This window comes from Staurois parvus, unplaced genomic scaffold (genome assembly GCF_062004578.1).
Source record: "Staurois parvus isolate SC_StPar_1 unplaced genomic scaffold, SC_StPar_1.0 ptg000649l, whole genome shotgun sequence".
NCBI lineage: Eukaryota > Metazoa > Chordata > Amphibia > Anura > Ranidae > Staurois > Staurois parvus.
The window spans coordinates 1,107,501-1,127,665 of NW_028318445.1; the positions used below are offsets into that span (position 1 = coordinate 1,107,501).

Consider the following 20,165-nt stretch of genomic DNA (forward strand, 5'->3'; position numbering starts at 1 on the left):
CCCTGTTACAGTGCAAACCTGGTCAAGAACTACAGGAAATGTGTGACCTCTGTAATTGCAAACAAAGGCTTCTGTACCGAATATTAACACTGATCTTCTCAGGGGTTCAAATACTTACATTCAGCAGTGCGAGACAAATACATTATTTAAAAATCAAACAATGTGATTTCCTGAATTTTTTTTTTTAATTCTGTCTCTGAGTGGGAATGCAGCTACAATGTGAATTTCAGACCCCTCCATGATTTCTAAGTGAGAGAACTTGCAAAATCGCAGGGTGTCCAAATACTTCTGTTCCTCACTGTATATATATATATATATATATATATATATATCACACACACACAGGCACTGTCCAGACAGAGGGTCAGGGGTCATGCAGCCTCTCAGGACAATCGGAGTATAAAAACTGCTTCTACAAGCTTTAACCAGTGCTCTGCTGGACACTGACATAAGTCACATGACTGCTATGTACTGCTGATGAGAAAAGGTATTTAGCAGTCTATATTTACTAAGATAATGTTGTGTGCACTGTGGAGGACCAGATATATAGTGAATACAGGGTCCGGGGAGACAGGATATAGTGAATACAGGGTTCGGGGAGACCGGATATAGCGAATGCGGGATCCGGGGAGAGCGGATATAGCAAACGCAAGGTCCGGGGAGACCTGATATAGCGAATGCAGGGTCCGGGGAGACCTGATATAGCGAATGCAGGGTCCGGGGAGACCGGATATAGTGAATGCAGGGTCCGGGGAGACCGGATATAGTGAATGCAGGGTCCGGGGAGAGCGGATATAGTGAATGCAGGGTCCGGGGTGACCGGATATAGTGAATGCAGGGTCCTGGGAGACCGGATATAGTGAATGCAGGGTCCGGGGTGACCGGATATAGTGAATGCAGGGTCCTGAAATTAGTAACACTTTAAAAGGTGAAATCTGTAATTTTGCAGCAATGTCAGGTTTTGTTGAGACGAGTCCTCTTATCCCTATCCGCTCTCGGCCTGTGTATAGCCCCCGGCCTGTGTATAGCCCCCGGCCTGTGTACTCGGCTTAAAATGGCCAAGGCTTCCTGACAAACCCTGAGAATTATTGTGGATTGTCCAACGTTCCGTGGGACAGGCGGTGGTCGCTCGGTGCGCGGACAATGCCCCGTGTTCAGAAAGGGAACAAGTGCAGCCTGTGTTGTCCTCTCCCTGGATCGGTGCAGCCAGTGGGAGGCTGGCAGAGCATTTCCCTGACACATTCTGTACAGATCTGACATACGCCGCGCTTCAACAGAACTGAGTAGGAGTCACTTATAAAGGAAGCTTTCTTCTCTGAAGCGCAGAAGCTGGCGGTGGCATTGTGCTTCCCCTGGCACCTACAATCTGCGGAGCGCCGTGCCTTTCATGTCTTAAGTGCTCTAGTTATAGGATTTCTTTGCCTTAATTCTTGCTGGTTCATACTAGGAGTGCGCTTATTACTGCTTTCTCAGCAACGCATCGAAGACCATCACACGGCACTTCAAGATACGTTCACACCTATGTAGTTTGCGTTGGATCCGTTTCTGCAGTGCGCTTTTGCATATGCATTTTTTTACGTGTTTCTGATGCGTTTTTCCTTTATTTTGTTTTTTTTGGGCCAACTTATTGCTGGGCAGATTAAAAACGCAAAATGCGGAGTTCATGTGCATCTCGCATTCTTTTTGAGGAGACATCTTGGGTGAACCAGAGGTTGTTGATGTGTTTTTTTCTTTTGTTTGAAGACATTATTATTATACAGGATTTATATGGCGCCAACAGTTTGCTCAGCGCTTTACAATACAAAGGGAGACAATACAGCAACAATACAGTTCAATACAAAAGGGTTAGGACGCCTCTCATCCTGGGAGCTTACAATCCAGGAAGGAGGGGCTGGTGGTACAAAAGGTAGTAACTGTGGGGGATGGACTGGTAGGAGGAGTAGAAAATTCCGTTATTAGCTGAGGGCAGGATAGGCTTCCCTGAAGAGATAAGTTTTCAGAGATCGCCTAAAAGTGAGCAGAGTAGGCAATAGTCTGATAGATTTGGGTAGAGAGTTCCAGAGGATGGGCGAAGCTCTGGAGAAGAGCATGGGAGGAGGAGACAAGGGAGCTAGAGAGCAGGAGGTCGGTCGAGGAGCAAAGAGGACGGTTTGGGTGATATTTGGAGACAAGATTGGAGATGTAATTTGGGGCAGAGTCATAAATGTTTTTATATGTTATTGCATGTTTTGGGCTTTGTTCCTTCCCCCCCCCATTTCTGTTTACATCTGGTCGGGAAGGAATAAGACATAAAAAAGGAAAAAAGCAAGATATTGTCAAGAAAGTTATTATTATACAGGATTTATATAGCGCCAACAGTTTGCTCAGCACTTTACAATACAACGGGAGACAATACAGCAACAATACAGTTCAATACAAGAGGGTTAGGAGGGCCCTGATCCTGGGAGCTTACAATCTAAGTTTTGGATCCTTGTGGTCTCTGTTTTGTTTGATTACCATTTCGGTTAATTATTACGGGATCTGCGTATCCACGTTGTTCTATTTATGTGTAATCCTGCTGTTGCAGTAATGTCATTGTGGATTCTGTAAGTACTGTCCCATTTTCTGTATCATCTCGACAATAAAAGCTGTTTGGATAAAAAAAAAAAAAAAAAAAAAAACACGCACACAAAAAGCAGCACTTGCATTTTATATGAGGTTCCATTGAAAGTCTATTGGACTAAAAACGCAAATTGTTGCGGGAAAAGAAGTCCTTGACCCTTTCCAAAAAACGCACCCACGAAAAAAAACACAGATGTGAACGTGATCCATAAGAAATCATGATAAATGGCATGCATTGTGTTCCTGCAAAACACAAAAACAAAAAACAAAAAAAAACAAAAAAAAAAAATCACAGATTTCAACCTGGCCTAAAAAGGTGCCTAATACAAAAGGTTTGGATCACTTGAAAAGTCATTTGAAAGGTTGATTATATGGTCTACTGAAGGTCCAATGGATAGCCAACCATTCACAGTTTCATTAGTCATAAAGGAGAAATTATTATTTATTTCAGGTACTTATACAGCGCCATCAATTTACGCAGCACTTTACATATACATTGTACATTCACATCAGTCCCTAACAATGCAATGATTTAAAAACATATCAAATGTTTAAACTGAGAAAAATCTTTTTTCCTTAAAATGGGACGTCATTTTGAAATTGATGGCAGAAACAAGTCTCCAAAAAAGAACTTAAAAAGGTTTAACCGCTTTCTGCCACCCTATAGTAGATATACTGCTATACGGCAGCAGGGGTGCGCAAAATCACATATGTATACACATGATTTTGCATTTGTGGGTAGGGGGCGTGTGCAAGGCCATTCGCAGCCTCGGCTGTCAATCACCGGGTCCCGGGCGGTGATTGCCGAGCATCTCCGACGGGGGAGAGGCCTGTATGTAAACAATACAGATCTCTCCCCTGTCAGCTCCTGCACACTGCTTTGCATGGCTCTGCATAGCAGAACCATACAAAGCAGAGTACTTACAGTGAAACACACATACAGCCCGCAATGTAAAACAGCACAGACCTCATCGCCCCACATGTTTGATCGCTCCTCATGTTAACCCCTTCCTGCCCAGTGTCATTAGTACAGTGTCAGTGCTTTTTATTAGCACTGATAACTGTATTGTTGTCACTGGGGATGTCAGTCACACCAAGTCAGTCCCCCCCCCCCCCCCCCAGTGTCAGAATGCCCACCGCAGTCCCGCTATAAGTCGTTGATCACTGCCATTACTAGTAAAGAAAAAAAAAATTCCAGTATATATACCGCCATTTGTAAACGCTATAACTTTCACATAAACCAATTAATTTACACGTATTGGGATTTTTTTTTTCCTTAGCAAAGACACGGAGCAGAATACATTTTCACCTAAAATTCGTTTTTTTACATTTTTTAACTGGACATGTTTAATAGCAAAAAGTCCAAAATATTGGGGTTTAATTCTCAAAATCGTCGGTCTTTTCTTTTTATAGCACAAAAAAAACGCACAGGCAATCAAATACCACTGAAATAAAGCTCTATTCGTGGGAAAAAAAAAAAAAAAAAAAAAAAATGTCATTTGAGTGCAGTGTTGCATGACTGCGCAATTGTCAGTTAAAGTAACTCAGTGCCATGACGCAAAAAATGGCCTGGTCAGGAAGGGGGAAATCCTCAGGAGGGGAAGGGGTTAATATCACTTTTAGAAACAAAGAAAAAAAACAAACTTTGGGGTGTGACGGGGTATGTGCAGACACAGGTATGTACAGATAGGTGCATTCAGGTGCAAATAATGAGTTGGGATGGAGCAGGAGGAGAGTGGAACACAGATGTCATACCTGGCGGTACAGGTTTTTTCAGGCACGGAGTGTGGCGTCACATAGGGCTAGCTCCAGGCTCTCCTCACTCCAGTAGTATCTCATATACAATCTGCAATAAAAGAACAGACAACACTCAGCACATTACACAGAAAGAGTCTAACAGCTAGCCCCCTCCATGGAATGTCCACGCAGCTTGCTTTGCACAATGTTGTAGTTGTAAACCTTAGACATGAAATATGAATAAAGCAAATCCCTTTTTAGTTTGTACTTGTCTCATTTCAGAGCACTAAGTGTCATTTCTATCTACTGCCTGGTTCCTCTGCTATTAGCACAAGTCACTTCTGACAAGTTTTCCTGACACCAGGAGAAAAAAGGTGACATGGGAGGGATCTGTTTTTGATTCTTGGGTGAAAGACGTATAAAATGTTTGGTGAAAAAACATTGATAAACAGACCCCAATATAATAAATAGCAGTCAGCTGTATACAGCTATGTATTTTGTATGCTGAAGAAATGGGAAAGAGGCTGAAAGATATTGGCCCTGATTCTTCAAGCTGCAAGGGGGGGCTTACGAACACTTATGGCATGGTAAAAATTACATGAGGTGCCACTATAGTGCTATAGCATGCCTTAAAGTGTTACTAAACCCCAGACCCCGCATCCACTATATCCGCTCTCCCCGGACCCCGCATCCACTATATCCGCTCTCCCCGGACCCCGCATCCACTATATCCGCTCTCCCCGGACCCCGCATCCACTATATCCGCTCTCCCCGGACCCCGCATCCACTATATCCGCTCTCCCCGGACCCCGCATCCACTATATCCGCTCTCCCCGGACCCCGCATCCACTATATCCGCTCTCCCCGGACCCCGCATCCACTATATCCGCTCTCCCCGGACCCCGCATCCACTATATCCGCTCTCCCCGGACCCCGCATCCACTATATCCGCTCTCCCCGGACCCCGCATCCACTATATCCGCTCTCCCCGGACCCCGCATCCACTATATCCGCTCTCCCCGGACCCCGCATCCACTATATCCGCTCTCCCCGGACCCCGCATCCACTATATCCGGTCTCCCCGGACCCCGCATCCACTATATCCGGTCTCCCCGGACCCCGCATCCACTATATCCGGTCTCCCCGGACCCCGCATCCACTATATCCGGTCTCCCCGGACCCCGCATCCACTATATCCGGTCTCCCCGGACCCCGCATCCACTATATCCGGTCTCCCCGGACCCCGCATCCACTATATCCGGTCTCCCCGGACCCCGCATCCACTATATCCGGTCTCCCCGGACCCCGCATCCACTATATCCGGTCTCCCCGGACCCCGCATCCACTATATCCGGTCTCCCCGGACCCCGCATCCACTATATCCGGTCTCCCCGGACCCCGCATCCACTATATCCGGTCTCCCCGGACCCCGCATCCACTATATCCGGTCTCCCCGGACCCCGCATTCACTATATCCAGTCTCCCGCAGTACACGGAACAAGGAAATGCAATTATTTCAGTAAATATAAACTGCTAAATACCTTTTCTCATCAGCAGTTTATAGCAGTCTTGTGATTTCTATCAGTGTCCGGCCTAGCACTGATTAAAGCTTGTAGGAGGGGTTTTTGATTCTCCTCTGATTGTGCTGTGAAGCTGCATGACCTGACCCTCTGTCTGGACAGTGCTGATTGGCCCTGTACTGATCACATACACTCTCCCATGAAAAAAAACAAGCAAAAAAAAAAAAAAAAAAAAAAACTCTCTAGCAATACACACCAAACTGAGCATGTGCAGCTTGCCCCCAAGGTTCTGTTCTATCAGTAGATGTATTGGGGACAGTAGAACGGGAGGATCAGAGCAATCAGGATCAAACAGCCTTTTTATACAATGCAGTGGATTAACTCCTTAGCTTCCACAGTGAGTATAACAAGCATGCTTTGCTGCATATACAGACTGATTGTACTGTTGTGGGATTTCTTACATATTCTCTTGTGATCCTGCCTTTAATAAAAATTCCTATCCTAGGATGACAAACACTCACTCACTGCACTGTATCTATGGAGGAACAGCAGTCTATTAGGACCCTAAGGCAGGACTACAAACACCTCCTAAAAAAGGCGTCCTCAGTTTTTACTGAAAACAATGTTACTGGTTAGTTCTCATGTACACGGGACATATGGAAAACTCTTCTGAACGATGGAAACTGACTGCTGGAAAACGTAGGTTAAAAAACGTCAGTTTAGCTGCGTTTGCATACCGCGTTTATGTGCGTTTGCATTTAGCGGTTTAAAAGATAACCTCAGGAGACCTTCCCAAACGCCCAGAATGCACTGGAAAATAGTAAATCATTAACCATGTCAGACATTTTGAGAGGAATAGAGAGAGCAGAAGCAGAGAGAGCAGTATGTGTGGAAATGACCTGTCTTTTCTGGTTGTATTCACTATGGATCCCATCATAATGCGGCACGTTCTACCATTGTTTCCTTCACACAAAACCTGGAACTGACTGCGCTGGTGTACCGGGTCCATTTGAATACATGGAAAACGCTTTGCATGCATTTCTGATGATGAAAAAAGGCTCTGGACAGCATCTGGATATGGACCAGTTAAAAAACGCTACTAAAACGCAAAAAGAATATAAACGCGGTTAGCCGGTTTGAAATGCAGGTAAAATCTACTCCTGAACGCAAGTTTGGTGCACTCAAAAAAAAAAAAAAAAAAAAAAAAAAGACTGTAAACTCAACTGCCTGTAAATGACTGTAAATGTATTTATTTATTCCAGGTACTTATATAGCGCCATCAATTTACGCAGCACTTTACATATATATTGTACATTCACATCAGTCCCTAACCCTCAAGGGGTGTACAATCTAAGGTCCCTAACCCTCAAGGGGTGTACAATCTAAGGTCCCTAACCCTCAAGGGGCGTACAATCTAAGGGCCCTAACCCTCAAGGGGCGTACAATCTAAGGTCCCTAACTTACATTCATACATACACATACTAGGGACAATTTAGACAGGAGCCAATTCACCTACCAGCATGTCTTTGGAGTGTGGGAGGAAACCGGGAGTACCCGAAGGAAACCTACACAGGCACAGGGAGACGGTGCAAACTCCAGGCAGGTGGTGCTGTGGTCGGGATTCGAACCAGCGACCCTAATACTGCCAGGCGGAAGTGTAAACGACAATGTGTACCCACATAGGAAAACATTAGGGAGTATTCAGGGGCTGCTGAAAAAAAAATGCTGAACAGCTCCTGAACATCAGTTTAGCAGCTGCAGTGTACAAGAGCCCTTAAGCAGGTCATACATGGTTTGAATTCCGAATTATTTTTCGTCCAAAAATCGGAACAGTCGTTCACTCAGTAATCCGATGGCGCCATCATTGATTTTGAGAAATCTTCCGACCAAGTCATAAAGTTCACTCCATATAACAGGCAAAACTTCTGTTCCTTCCAGGTCACGGCTCATGTGCATATTCTTTTCAGAAAAACGATCGTACGATTTTAACCATCCAGTCAAAAATCGGTAGTTTTTCACAAATATGCCTGATCACCAAAAAGGGGAGGAACCACGAAAATAGGCCGGTGCCATTGACCCACTAACAGAGCAAAAATTTGTCCGATTATTCTTAGGTCTGATTTTCGGATGAAAAATCGGTCAATTTTTGACCCATGTATGGCCGGCCTTAGAGTGCAAGAAGTGATCAGATACCATTGAGTCGAAAATCGGTCTTTCATGACTTTACCAATATGCCTGATCACCGAAAAGGGGAGGAACCATGAAAATCGGCCGGTGCCATTGACCCTCTAACAGAGCAAAAATAGGCTGATTATGCTTAGGTCCGATTTTCGGGCAAAAAAAATCAGTCGATTTTCGACCCATGTATGGCTGGCCTTAGAGTGCAAGAAGTTATCAGACACCATAGAGTCAAAAATTGGTCGTTTTTCATGACTTTTCCAACATGCCTGATCACCGAAAAAGAGGAGGAACCACGAAAAGAGTGCAAGAAGTTATCAGATTCTGGCAGAACTTAGGGCTCGTTCACACTTGACTTTTTTTTTCCAACTCTTGCCAAACGCCCCTATAGCAATTGACAAGCGTTGCTCCGGCATTCACGGAGCGTTTTTAACGCTCCGCAGACGCTCCAGAAAATGCCGTATGCACGGTTTAGTGGCGGTTGGTAGGCGTTTGCCAAGCGTTAAAAACACCCCACAAACACCTATAATGAAGTTTGAATGGTGTTAACGCTCCGCAAATGCCTAGAATGACATTTGAATAGTGTTATCTCTCTGCAAACGCTTCGCAATGGCACCGCAAACACTGGCCAGGCGTTTGCGGAGAGGCACCATAGACTTGAATAGGAGGCTTCAACTCCTCCTGACTCGACCAGAGGCATCCGTTTTGCCGCGACGCTAACGCTCCCGTGTGCTGCAATGTGCAGAATTTTCCGAGGCATTTGGAAAGCGGTAAATACAGCTAGTGTGAACATAGCCTAACAGTTACTTATTCATTTTAATGCATCTGCTGCACACCTCTAAATAAAAAAAACTAAACAAAAAACAAAACAAAAAACACACCACACTTAACAAGTACTTATTAAACCAATATAACAAAACGCTTCCAATGGTTAACAGATTAAAAGGAACCACAGAAAAGAAATTCATTTTTGGGGCCTACGTACCCTTTAACTGCCACTTGAAGCTTGAGGAGTCAGGAGAAGCACCTGAAATAACTAGGCTCAATCCACTAAGCAATACCGATCGTTACTTTCCATGGGGTCTTCATCAGGAATGAGATCTCAAAGCAAGAGGCTCAAGGCTGAGAAGGACCATAGTTGTGGCCAATAGCAGGTCTTCTAGCTCATAGGTATAGTGAATTGAGCCTATTTTTAAAGTCTTGCCATCGATGATAAAGAGACCATTCTTGATCTTCAGTGTAGGTCCAGATATTTGGGTGAATTACCAGTTAATGGACGATCGTACCATTCATGGATGGGTATCTTGTCTGTGCTTGGTAAATCGTCCGATGGTCACGCCAGCCATGCCTCAATACACTTGCATACGTAATTCACCTCGTTCCTGGAAAATTCTGCTGGGAAATTTTTTTTATCCAGATTGGACTGACGCAGAGAAGGATTTAGGAAGCTGACGGAGAAGTTGCTGCCGAATATTACTACACTGAATGTAAAGGATACCACGCTCGCAGGGCTGCCAAGCTGCAATAGGAGCCGGGAAGAGGCCGGTGTAACCCAACTCTGTAATGTGATTCGGGTTTACAGATACCAATACCGCGGTGGGAAAGCGAGCGACTTCCTGAAGGACACCGGCCTGCTATTTTGGTGGCAGGGTCGGCATGTGCTACAAGACGTTCCTGCGACCCGCGCCCCGTCTGCGAGATCCTGGAGCTTAAAGGAGACCCTGATCCAGACCATTCATATCAATAGTGACCTTACAGAAATGTATAAGATGAAGAACATCGCGTGGAAACTGCTGACGTCTTCAACGTATTTGAACATGCAATCGTCAGGTTTTATGTAAACAGCGCCTACAGATAAAGGTGATATACCTGAATAAGAACACAAGAATTTATTTTTTGCTTTTTCAATCATTTATTCAACATAAGTATCAATAGATGTAATGTGTACTGGGGAAATGAAGTACTCCTTTAGCATCAAGAGCTGGTGGTAGAAATTGCTTCTTGTAGGGATTTTATATGAGGGCTATACCAAAAGTAACGCGAAAGTGGCCAGAATTGTTTTTTTTAATAACTTACAGAAGTTGAACAAAATTTCACATTTGTAAGTAACTGTCTAAAGTAATGGTCTCCAAATTGCAGGAGACAGGTGTGGCCCTTCATTTGATTTTATCTGACCCTTGGGGCAATATTCCCCTGTCAGCTACAGAGGGGCATAGTTCCGGCCACTGACACAAAGAATGGAACACTACTGCTCTCACTAATACCAACAATGGAACACTATTCCTTCCACTGACACCAATAATAGGGGGACTATTCATCCCACTGACACCAATAATAGGGGTACCATTCCTGCCACTGACACCAATGATAGGGGCACTATTCCTCCCACTGACAACAAGGATGAGGCACTATTCCTCCCACTGATATCAATGATGGGGCACAATTCCTCCTACCAACGCCAATGATGGGGCACTATTCCTCCCACTGACACCAATAATAGGGGGACTATTCATCCCACTGACACCAATAATAGGGGTACCATTCCTGCCACTGACACTAATGATAGGGGCACCATTCCTCCCACTGACACCAATGATGGGGCACTATTCCTCCCACTGACACCAATGATGGGGCACTATTCCTCCCACTGACACCAATGATGGGGCACTATTCCTCCCACTGACACCAATGATGGGGCACTATTCCTCCCACTGACACCAATGATGGGGCACTATTCCTCCCACTGACACCAATGATGGGGCACTATTCCTCCCACTGACACCAATGATGGGGCACTATTCCTCCCACTGACACCAATGATGGGGCACTATTCCTCCCACTGACACCAATGATGGGGCACTATTCCTCCCATTGATACCAATGATGGGGCACTATTCCTCCCACTGATACCAATGATGGGGCACTATTCCTCCCACTGATACCAATGATGGGGCACTATTCCTCCCACTGATGCCAACGATTGGGGCACTATTCCTCCCATTGATATCAATGATGGGGCATTATTCCTCCCACTGATGCCAACGATTGGGGCATTGTTTACTTCCACTGACACCAGGACACTTTCTTCTCCCACTGGACACAACCCACCCCCCCAAAGTTTGAAGGACCGTAAACTGGACCTCTATTTAGAAAGTTTGGAGAACCCTGCTCTATAGTAACTTTCTTCTTGGTTTTCACTGCAAGTATATAATTGATTCCAAGCAGATGCAACACGCTGTCTTGGAGTTCTTGATGAACAAAGGTTGCAGGCTGTCCAACATGCACAGAAGGCAACAGAATCTTTATGGCAATGACACCATTTACAAGAACTGTGTCTTGTCATTGGCGACTCTTGTCAGTGGTGTCATATCTGTAGCCTTCTGTAGATACTGGACTGCCTGCATCCCGCCTTGGTCAAGAACTCAATGATGGCATGTTCCTTCTGTTTGGGATCATTACTTATATTGTAAAGCGCTGAGCAAACTGTTGGCGCTATATAAATCCTGTATAATAATACCTGCAATAAAAAAAATCCTCTGCATTGTGCAAAAATGCAGTTTGAGCCTGTCTTCTTTGATCCTCCCCTTCTTCCAGTGTCCCACTCTTAGCTCCTGATAAGGCATATGAAGCAGAGGCACTCTGTACATGCTCAGTGCAGTGTGTATTGCTAGAAGTTTTCTTTTTTTTCTTGGGAGAGTGCATGTGGTCAGCACAGGGCCAATCAGCACTGTCCAGAGGTCAGGGATTCTGCATCCTCCCAGAGCAGAAAGAAAACTTCTACATGCTTTTAACCAGTGCTCTGCTGGACACTGATAGAAGTCACAAGACTACTATATACTGTGGATGAGAAAAGGTATTTAGCAGTTTATATGTACTAAAATAATTGCATTTCCATGTTCTGAGTACTGTGGGAGACCAGATATAGTGAATGCGGGGCCCGGGGAGAGCGGATAGAGTGAATGCGGTGCCCGGGGAGAGCGTAGAGAGTGAATGCGGTGCCCGGGGAGAGCGGAGAGAGTGAATGCGGTGCCCGGGGAGAGCGGAGAGAGTGAATGCGGTGCCCGGGGAGAGCGGAGAGAGTGAATGCGGGGCCCAGGTTTTAGTAACCCTTTATTGTATTTTAGGCAGGCCATTTACCTACAACAGGTACAGCTGTTTTGCTCCTCCCACACCTATGATCAGGTTATGTACAGCACAACGATGATATCATCATTGTGCTGTACAATGATGATGATGTCACCGCTACTTTTACAAGATAATATCTGGGTTTGCAAATGCATTTGGCACACACAGAATGGATGCCTTTGTGACTGTTACGGAATACAACTGAAAAAGGTTTCTGTGCCTGTAGCTCAGTTTTAAATATTATCTTGTTCTTTGATAAGCAGACGGGACAGGCTGTGCCCTCTATGCAAAGTCCTCTCCTGTTCATCCCGATTTCATAACCCTGTCCTATCACAGGCCTCCTCTGCCCGGATCATCTGATTGAAGCGAGTTATGAGACTCTCATTCCTCCGTCTACCATTACACACAGGAGCTATGAATGGCAGCCAGCTTTCCCCGTATATCGCCATCCAGATATTTGTAGGATGAAGTTGCACGGGGTATGGGACATGCAGAGCAGCTCATAGCTGGAATGGTATGGGCCCTACCCAGGAATCTGTGTCCTCTCTGCTAGTAAATACAACGGATGACCGGGGGGGTCAGCAACCATGCGTTTATTTTTCTTTTTTGCGTTTTTACCATGTTTGCGGATTGCTCTTCAGGGGGAGCAGCATGTAGGAACGAGCCCTTAATTTTCATGTGACTTTTACATACTACTGTTCCCAAAATGCTTGCCTTTAATAATGTTAAATTTAGAGATTTGCCCCCTGGTGGTTGTGTAAGTGACACAGTGCAGTCAGTAGTCCTGCTAGACACTGCTGAGATAAAATCACTTGGCCATGCACATAGGATTTCTTAAAACAAAAAAAAAAAAAAACCCACAACAACAAACACACTTCCATCCATACCAACAGCACAGATGGAAGAATCTTCCCTTCAGGACTCTATTTCTGACAACTACACCACCCGTGGCTGTCAGAACACCCAGACTGTGCCAGCAGCGGATTGGATGTGGACACTATTTCGGCTGCCAAATTTCCAACAGGCTCCTTTGAGAAAAGTCAACTGACCAATCTTCTTGGGTTGAATAGAGAGGCGAGGGCAGGGCCATACGCTGCTTAGATTCATTCATTGCAGCAGGAACCTCCCCAAAACTAGAGCCAGCTTTAGTCATAAAAACCCTTTGGACTTCAATAATGATGCCTGAATAAAGATGGCGCCATCCATCTGGAGAGAAGAACAGATGAGCGCATTGTCAGAGGAGTCCTGTGATCCCTGTAAGAGGTAATAAATACCTGGAAGTGTTAAGCCGGCCACTGATGGATGGAATCTCGGCTGGTTCAGCAGGGACTGTCCAAGATTCAGTCCCTCTATGGGCAGGCTGCTTGTACCAAAGTCGATTCGTTAGTTGATCTCATTACAACCAGCCTGTCAGATTTTTCTCGCATGCAGTCACTGCAGGAGGCAATAGCTGCTAGCCGTAATCATTGTGTTCTGACAGCCGTGAAGGTTCACAGCCGGCAGAACACAGTAGCACTGCGGGAGGGATTGCCCCAGCAACACTGACCGCATGATTTTCTTTTCTGCAAGAAAAAAAAAAAAAAAAAAAAAACGGCACCATCTATGACTTGCTTTACATCTGGTGACAGGTCCACTTTAAGCCGCTCATCACATGACTTCCATATCAATCGAACACAAACCTATACAAAGCCTATAGATTGCGTTGTCCGCCTTCACCTTTCTGAATTGTCTTTTCCAGCAATATTTTCTGGCAATTACAGCCAGTCTGTTTCACCTTTCCTCAAGGGCAGCGAGATCTTTCCTTAGATAGGAAACAATGGAAACTCATGTGACATCCCCCACTCTGTTATGAGCCAGCATAGACTCTCCTTCCGGAAATGTACAACCACCTTCCTTGGATCCTGCCTCGCACTCTTAAAGGGTTTGTAGACCCCAATGAACCTCTACATTCCTCCATTCAGGATTGTTAAATATATAATTGAAAGAGTTTTGTTATCAGTTTAATGAATGGAAAAAAAAAAAAAAAAAAAAAAAGCCTGCTGGTGCTGCCAGAAATTTTGCTTTTGAATTTAAGGTTACACAATATGCAAATCTTGACTTGGAGCTAAAAAGTCAGGGCTGTTGCACACACCCTCCTGCCCCCACACCTTGCTATTGGTAAGTCAAGCTGTCCATCACATCAAGGATGGAAGGAGGAAATCCATAGCTCCAAAATTAGAGCTTTAGGCTCCTGTGCACAGGGAGCAATCTGTAGTGCACCCCAGGGCTCCTGAAATACAAAGTTCGTTCTCAACCACTGGGCCAAGGTTCGCTGTCAGGCCACAGCCTCCATCCTTCTGGGACTCCTGCCAGCTGCAGATCCCCCAACTTCCCACAATTGCCTCCTAGCTCACATAGGCCACTCAACCTCCTTCAGCGGCCCACAGTGCCCTCAATCTCCAAGTGCCCCCAGACCTCACACCACCACCCAACCATCCAGTATCAACCAGCACCCTGCACTGCCCACCAATTTGCTGCAGAGCCTCCATTTCCCACCACCCCATAGTGTCCACAACTAGCAACCGTGTCACTCAGCCCCTGAAGAGCCCGACAGTTTCTCATAGTGCCCTTGCAAAGCCCCCAGCCTCTTGGAGAGACCCCCATCCCCCACAGTGGCTCCCAGCTCCCTCTAGAAATCTCATCCCACTACAGGGCCACCAAGTCTGCTGCAGAGTCCCAAAATTACCTTCAGAACCCCCAATACCTTCACAAACACACCCAGCCCCATCCAGAATTTAAAACCATCTTCTATTCCCATAGTTTTATTGTGAGTGTATATTAACTTTTCTTTTTATCTATTGGGGCTCAGAAAGTTTTAGATGCATTTAGAGGCCCCTGGTTCCAATCAGGTTGAGATCCACTGGTCTAGAATAACATGGAGGATAGACACACACACACACACACACACACACACACACACACACACACACACACACACACACACACACACACACACACACACACACACACACACACACACGTTAGGCTGGATATACACTTGATTTTTTTTTTTCCCCCCCCCATTTTAAATTCATCTAGTGCAGGGGTAGGCAACCTGCGGCTCTCCAGCTGTTGCAGGACTACAAGTTCCATCATGCCTCTGCTGTAATTGTCAGTTTTGTAATCTTTGCAATGCCTTATGGGAAATGTAGTTCCACAACAGCTAGAGAGCCACAGGTTGCCTACCCCTGATCTAGTGGGTTGAACACAAAAAACAAACAAAACAAAAAAGAAAACAACTCAAACCCCAGCATCTACACAAGTGTTGTGGATTGAGGAATCTCCCCTGCAGCACTATTGTACTCTGACATCTGCCCCCCCATTCCGTCAGAATACACAGATTATTGGCTAACTGAATGCTGATTTTCCAGCAGGACTTGTAGAACACAGAGGGCTATACACACTTTACATGGGTGGCAGCAGTTTAAAGATGAACTCTGGAAATTAAACCAAAAAGAAAAAAAAACTCCTGAAGTCTCCCCCCACCGCAAAGCGAGGGTTAAATGCTTGTCATTTCTAGGGGGTACAAAATACACTCTAATGGTAACCTTACTCCTCGCTCCAGCAGGCTCCACCCACCTAAGACAGGTCCCGCAAAGCCTTCTCTAAGGCGCTGATGTCATCAAGTACAATGCAGGACCAACAGTCCTGCATCGTACACAAGGCTGGTGGGGGCCCGCCTACAACCAGAAATGTCAGAGATACAAAGAGTGCCAACGCCTGCTGACAAGTATTACAGCTTACACCTAGATTGTAAGCTCCCAGGATCAGGGCCCTCCTATCCCTCTTGTATTGTCTCCCGTTATTTTGTAAAGCGCTGAGCAAACTGTTGGCGCCATATAAATCCTGTATAATATATAAATCCTGTATAATAATAATATTCCTCTACCCCATAGACTTAATGAGGATTTACCCTTGGGGGGGGGGGGGGGGCGGCACTGCCAAAGGTAGTGGTTTTGTAGTTCAGCTTTAAAGTATCACTGAAGTCGAAACACGAAAAAGAAAGTTTGAAAGTTTGGGTTTTAGTTATATTTTATTGGTCTTAGTCACAGGTGCACTTTAAACTGGCAGCAAACACAAATCAGACCAGCATTGTGGTAAGACAATTTGCAACAGTAGGATTTGCCAGATGGTAGCGAGACGCAGCGGAGGACACTCAACAATAAATACAGCCACCTACTTTCCATAATTGCCGGCTTCCTGGTGCTGTTGAAATGCTGACATGCATACCATCCCAATCCAATAGAGTGAACATGAATATATATATTTATTATACACACATATACGTACATACACATACATATATATATATATATATACACACACACACACACATACACACATACAAGCATACTGCTCCAAAAAAATTAAAGGCAGACTTTTTAATCAGAGTAAAGCATCAGGTTAATGAATCTCCTGGGATATTGATCTGGTCAGTTAAGTAGCAGAGGGGGTTGGTAATCAGTTTCAGCTGCTTTGGTGGTAATGAAATTAAAAACAGGTGCACTAGATGGGCAACAATGAGACAACCCCCAAAACAGGAATGGTTTTACAGGTGGTGGCCACTGACATTTTTTTCCATACTCATCTTTTCTGACTGTTCCTCACTAGTTTTGCATTTGGCTAGGGTCGGTGTCACTACTGGTAGCATGAGGCCATACCTGGACCCTACAGAGGTTGCACAGGCAGTCCAACTCCTCCAGGATGGCACATCAATACAAGCCTGTGACGGAGAGCAGAAATATTTTATTTTTGTGTTGTTTTGTTGAACTCCATGTGTGTCAAGAACTCGGTGTGTCTGCTTAACTAAATCTAGGAGTTCCTGTATCCTGCAGGGGGTGGGAGATGAGGTTGATCTCAGCAGGAGGCACAGACAGCAAGGTGTCCTGCAGATGGAAAAAGCCAGACGTGTCGGTACCGGGTGTTTGAGGTTTGGTTGAATTGAAGGGACAATATATTTTCCATATGGTGGCAGAAAGGCTCAGACCTCTTTCTGAGTGTACGGTGATGGACACACAGGAGCTGAGGGCTGCATGTCTTCCTAGAAGGAAGTTAGAAGATCAGCAGAACTGCTGAGAACGATAGTCTTGTATGGGCTGTGCTCTGCTTTCTGAGCTGCTGGGACTTGTAGTTTCATATTGTCTATGTGGCTTCCTGGACACTGGGACTCTCCCCTACTCACTCTTCTCCTCCCCTGCTGATGTGCTGAGAGAGGTCTTGTGCTGCGGCCAGATCCTACAGCCCCCTATCCATCCCAGGACCCATGGACCTCTGAGGAGCTTGGCTGGCCTGCAACTGCTACTGGCCCCTTGCTCTCTCCACCACTCGCCAGAGTTCTGCTTCCTTGCCATGTGCCAACCCCTGCCTGCCAGACTTGTCTCCTTGCTGTGTGCCAACCCTTGCGCTGAGGATTTAACGAGGACTTAACCCTTGCCACTGTCTCCTTGCTGTTTGCCAACCCCCGTGCTGAGGACTTAACCCTTGCCCACCAGAGTTCTGCCTCCTTGCTGTGTGCCCATTCCTGTGCCAAGGACTTAACCCTTGCCCACCAGAGTCCTGCCTCCCTGTTGTGGGCCCAGACTGTGCTACGGACTAACCCCCTTTGTCTACTGGACTTCTGCCCCCTGCTGCGTAAACAAATATTTTCTCATTCCTGGAGCTGTAAGTTGGAACAAAATAAAATATATGCCATACATCTCGGCAATACATGTACAGCACAGTGGCTAAGTGGTTAGCACTTTAGCCTGGCAGTACTAGGGTCGTTGGTTCGAATCCCAACCACAGCACCACCTGCCTGGAGTTTGCACCTAATGGCTCCTGATGCTGTCGCTGAGCCAATGAGGAGGGAGAGAGCTCAGAAAGCCACTGCTCTTGTGCACATTGCTGGATCGATATTGGGCTCAGGTAAGTTTGCATGTTCTCCCTGTGCCTGCGTGGGTTTCCTACCACACTCCAGAGACACGTTGGTAAGTTAATTGGCTCCTGTCTAAATTGGCCCTAGTATGTGTATGTATGAATGTAAGTTAGGGACCTTAGATTGTACACCCCTTGAGGGTTAGGGACTGATGTGAATGTACAGTATATATACTCTCACTGGCCACTTTATTAGTTACACCTACCTGTTCAATTGCTTGGTAACACATTGCTAATCAGCCAATCACATGGCAACAACTCAATGCATTTAGGTATCTAGACATGGGGAGGATGCCTTGCTGAAGTTCAAACCGAGCATCAGAATAGGGAAGAAAGGGGATTTAAGTGACAGGTTAATTGGCTCCTGTCTAAATTGTCCCTAGTATGTGTATGTATGAATGTAAGTTAGGGACCTTAGATTGTACACCTCTTGAGGGTTGGGGACTGATGTGAAAGTACAATATATTTGTAAAGTGCTGCATAAATTGACGGCGCTATACAAGTACCTGAAATAAATAAATACATTCCCCCATGTTTTATACATTCAAAGACCCTGCTAGTATAGAAAAAATACCAGGTGATCTGTCAGAAGTACACTCAGCAACCATATACACTTGTGGGCTGATGACACATTGGGGTTGATTTACTAAAGGCATTGGTGGTGTCAGCTCTGCCCAGTTGTCTTTTACTAAACTACTGAATCCCTCCCACTGTCCTTGCCACAGGGACTGGGAGGGCTGGTTTACGAAAGGTAAATATTTGCCTTTCGTAAATCAGCCCCAAGTTGTTTTGTAGTCCAGAAAAAAAAAAAACAAAGAGGGCTAATTACACTCCTTGAGATGACAGATAAATAGTGTACAGGACATTCAGTGCCCTGAATTTACGACACGATTAACATTTTTTCCCCGACAATTGCTGTCCAGCTTTAACAGACAGGTGATTGCAAAGCAACCTGCAAACTACAAGTCTAAGGCTGGCCATACATTATACAAATTTTCTTTTAGATTTACCAAAAACCATATAATAAGAGGTCAAACCCAAACAACACTTTCAGTTGAAACCAGGCAGGCCCTTGCACTACATAGTTGAAGGTAAATCTATAGGAAATTGGGCAGAAAATTGTATAGTGTATAGCCAGCCTAGGGCTACTGTGACACTGATCCGCCGCCAAAAAACACAGCAAAAATGCATAGGTGATTTTAAAGCGCTTTTGCCACACTTTATGAGTGTTTTCTAAAAGGAGACGCGACTTAAAAACTGCACCAAAAACATTTCTCAGAGGAGTTATTCATGTATTTTCTTTTTTTTTTTTTTTTTTTTTTTTTTTTTTTTTTTTTAGGTGGTTTCCATTGATTTCAATGAGAAGGTGTTTTTGGGGAGTTTTTTTTTTTGTTTTTTTTTTACTGAACAAACATGCTCCAAAGATGCTGCAAGCAGGAGTTTCTACACCGCAATGGAAGTGCAATGCCTCAGTGTGAAAACACATAGCAAAGCATTTTTCTTGAGGAACCTTTTATTTTCTTTATGCAAAAGCGCTTCAAAAAATTCCAAGTATGAAAGTAGCCTAAAAACTAGTTTGGGAAATCGTGCAACAGTCATACCTGTTATACCTGCAAAAGGTGAATACATAGTTGCCTTTGGCAAATCAACTCTCACAAGTCAAAAACAATAAAAAATAATAAAATATCTATCGCTCTCAAAATACAAACAATCATGGAATACTATTTATATCAGAGTAATAACAATTGGATAAGAGTAACAAGGCACTTCAGGAACAGAACAGAAGGAACGGAAATGAAGACAAGATTGAAAGAAGTAAACAGCGGATGTCTCACTGACATTCTGGGATCTGCGAGATCCACCCGGAGGATCCGTCATCCGGAGACCAGCTGTTCAGACTGCTCCAGAATACAGAAGCACCAGAGATTATGATTATTATTATTATACAGGATTTATATGGCGCCAACAGTTTGCTCAGCGCTTTACAATATAAAGTGAGACAATACAGCAACAATACAGTTCAATACAAGAGGGTTAGGAGGGCCCTGATCC

At 45.0% G+C, this 20,165-nt stretch overlaps 1 protein-coding gene across 3 annotated transcripts in view; it reads right to left on the bottom strand.

Annotated features, from left to right (window-relative positions):
• SEC14L5 (SEC14 like lipid binding 5) overlaps positions 1-20,165 on the bottom strand; it is a 107,273-nt gene that overhangs the window by 81,594 nt on the left and 5,514 nt on the right. Inside the window, exons 1-2 of one of the 3 annotated variants that reach the window (XM_089694105.1) lie at positions 9,022-9,517; positions 4,357-4,447 (exon numbers count right to left, since the gene is read on the bottom strand). The exons of 1 other annotated variant lie outside the window; for it this stretch is intronic. The gene's annotated coding sequence lies outside the window, so the exon portion shown is untranslated. Of the gene's footprint in view, positions 1-4,356; positions 4,448-9,021; positions 9,518-20,165 lie in introns of those variants that run through there. One more of the 3 variants, XM_089694104.1, reaches the window with a different exon arrangement.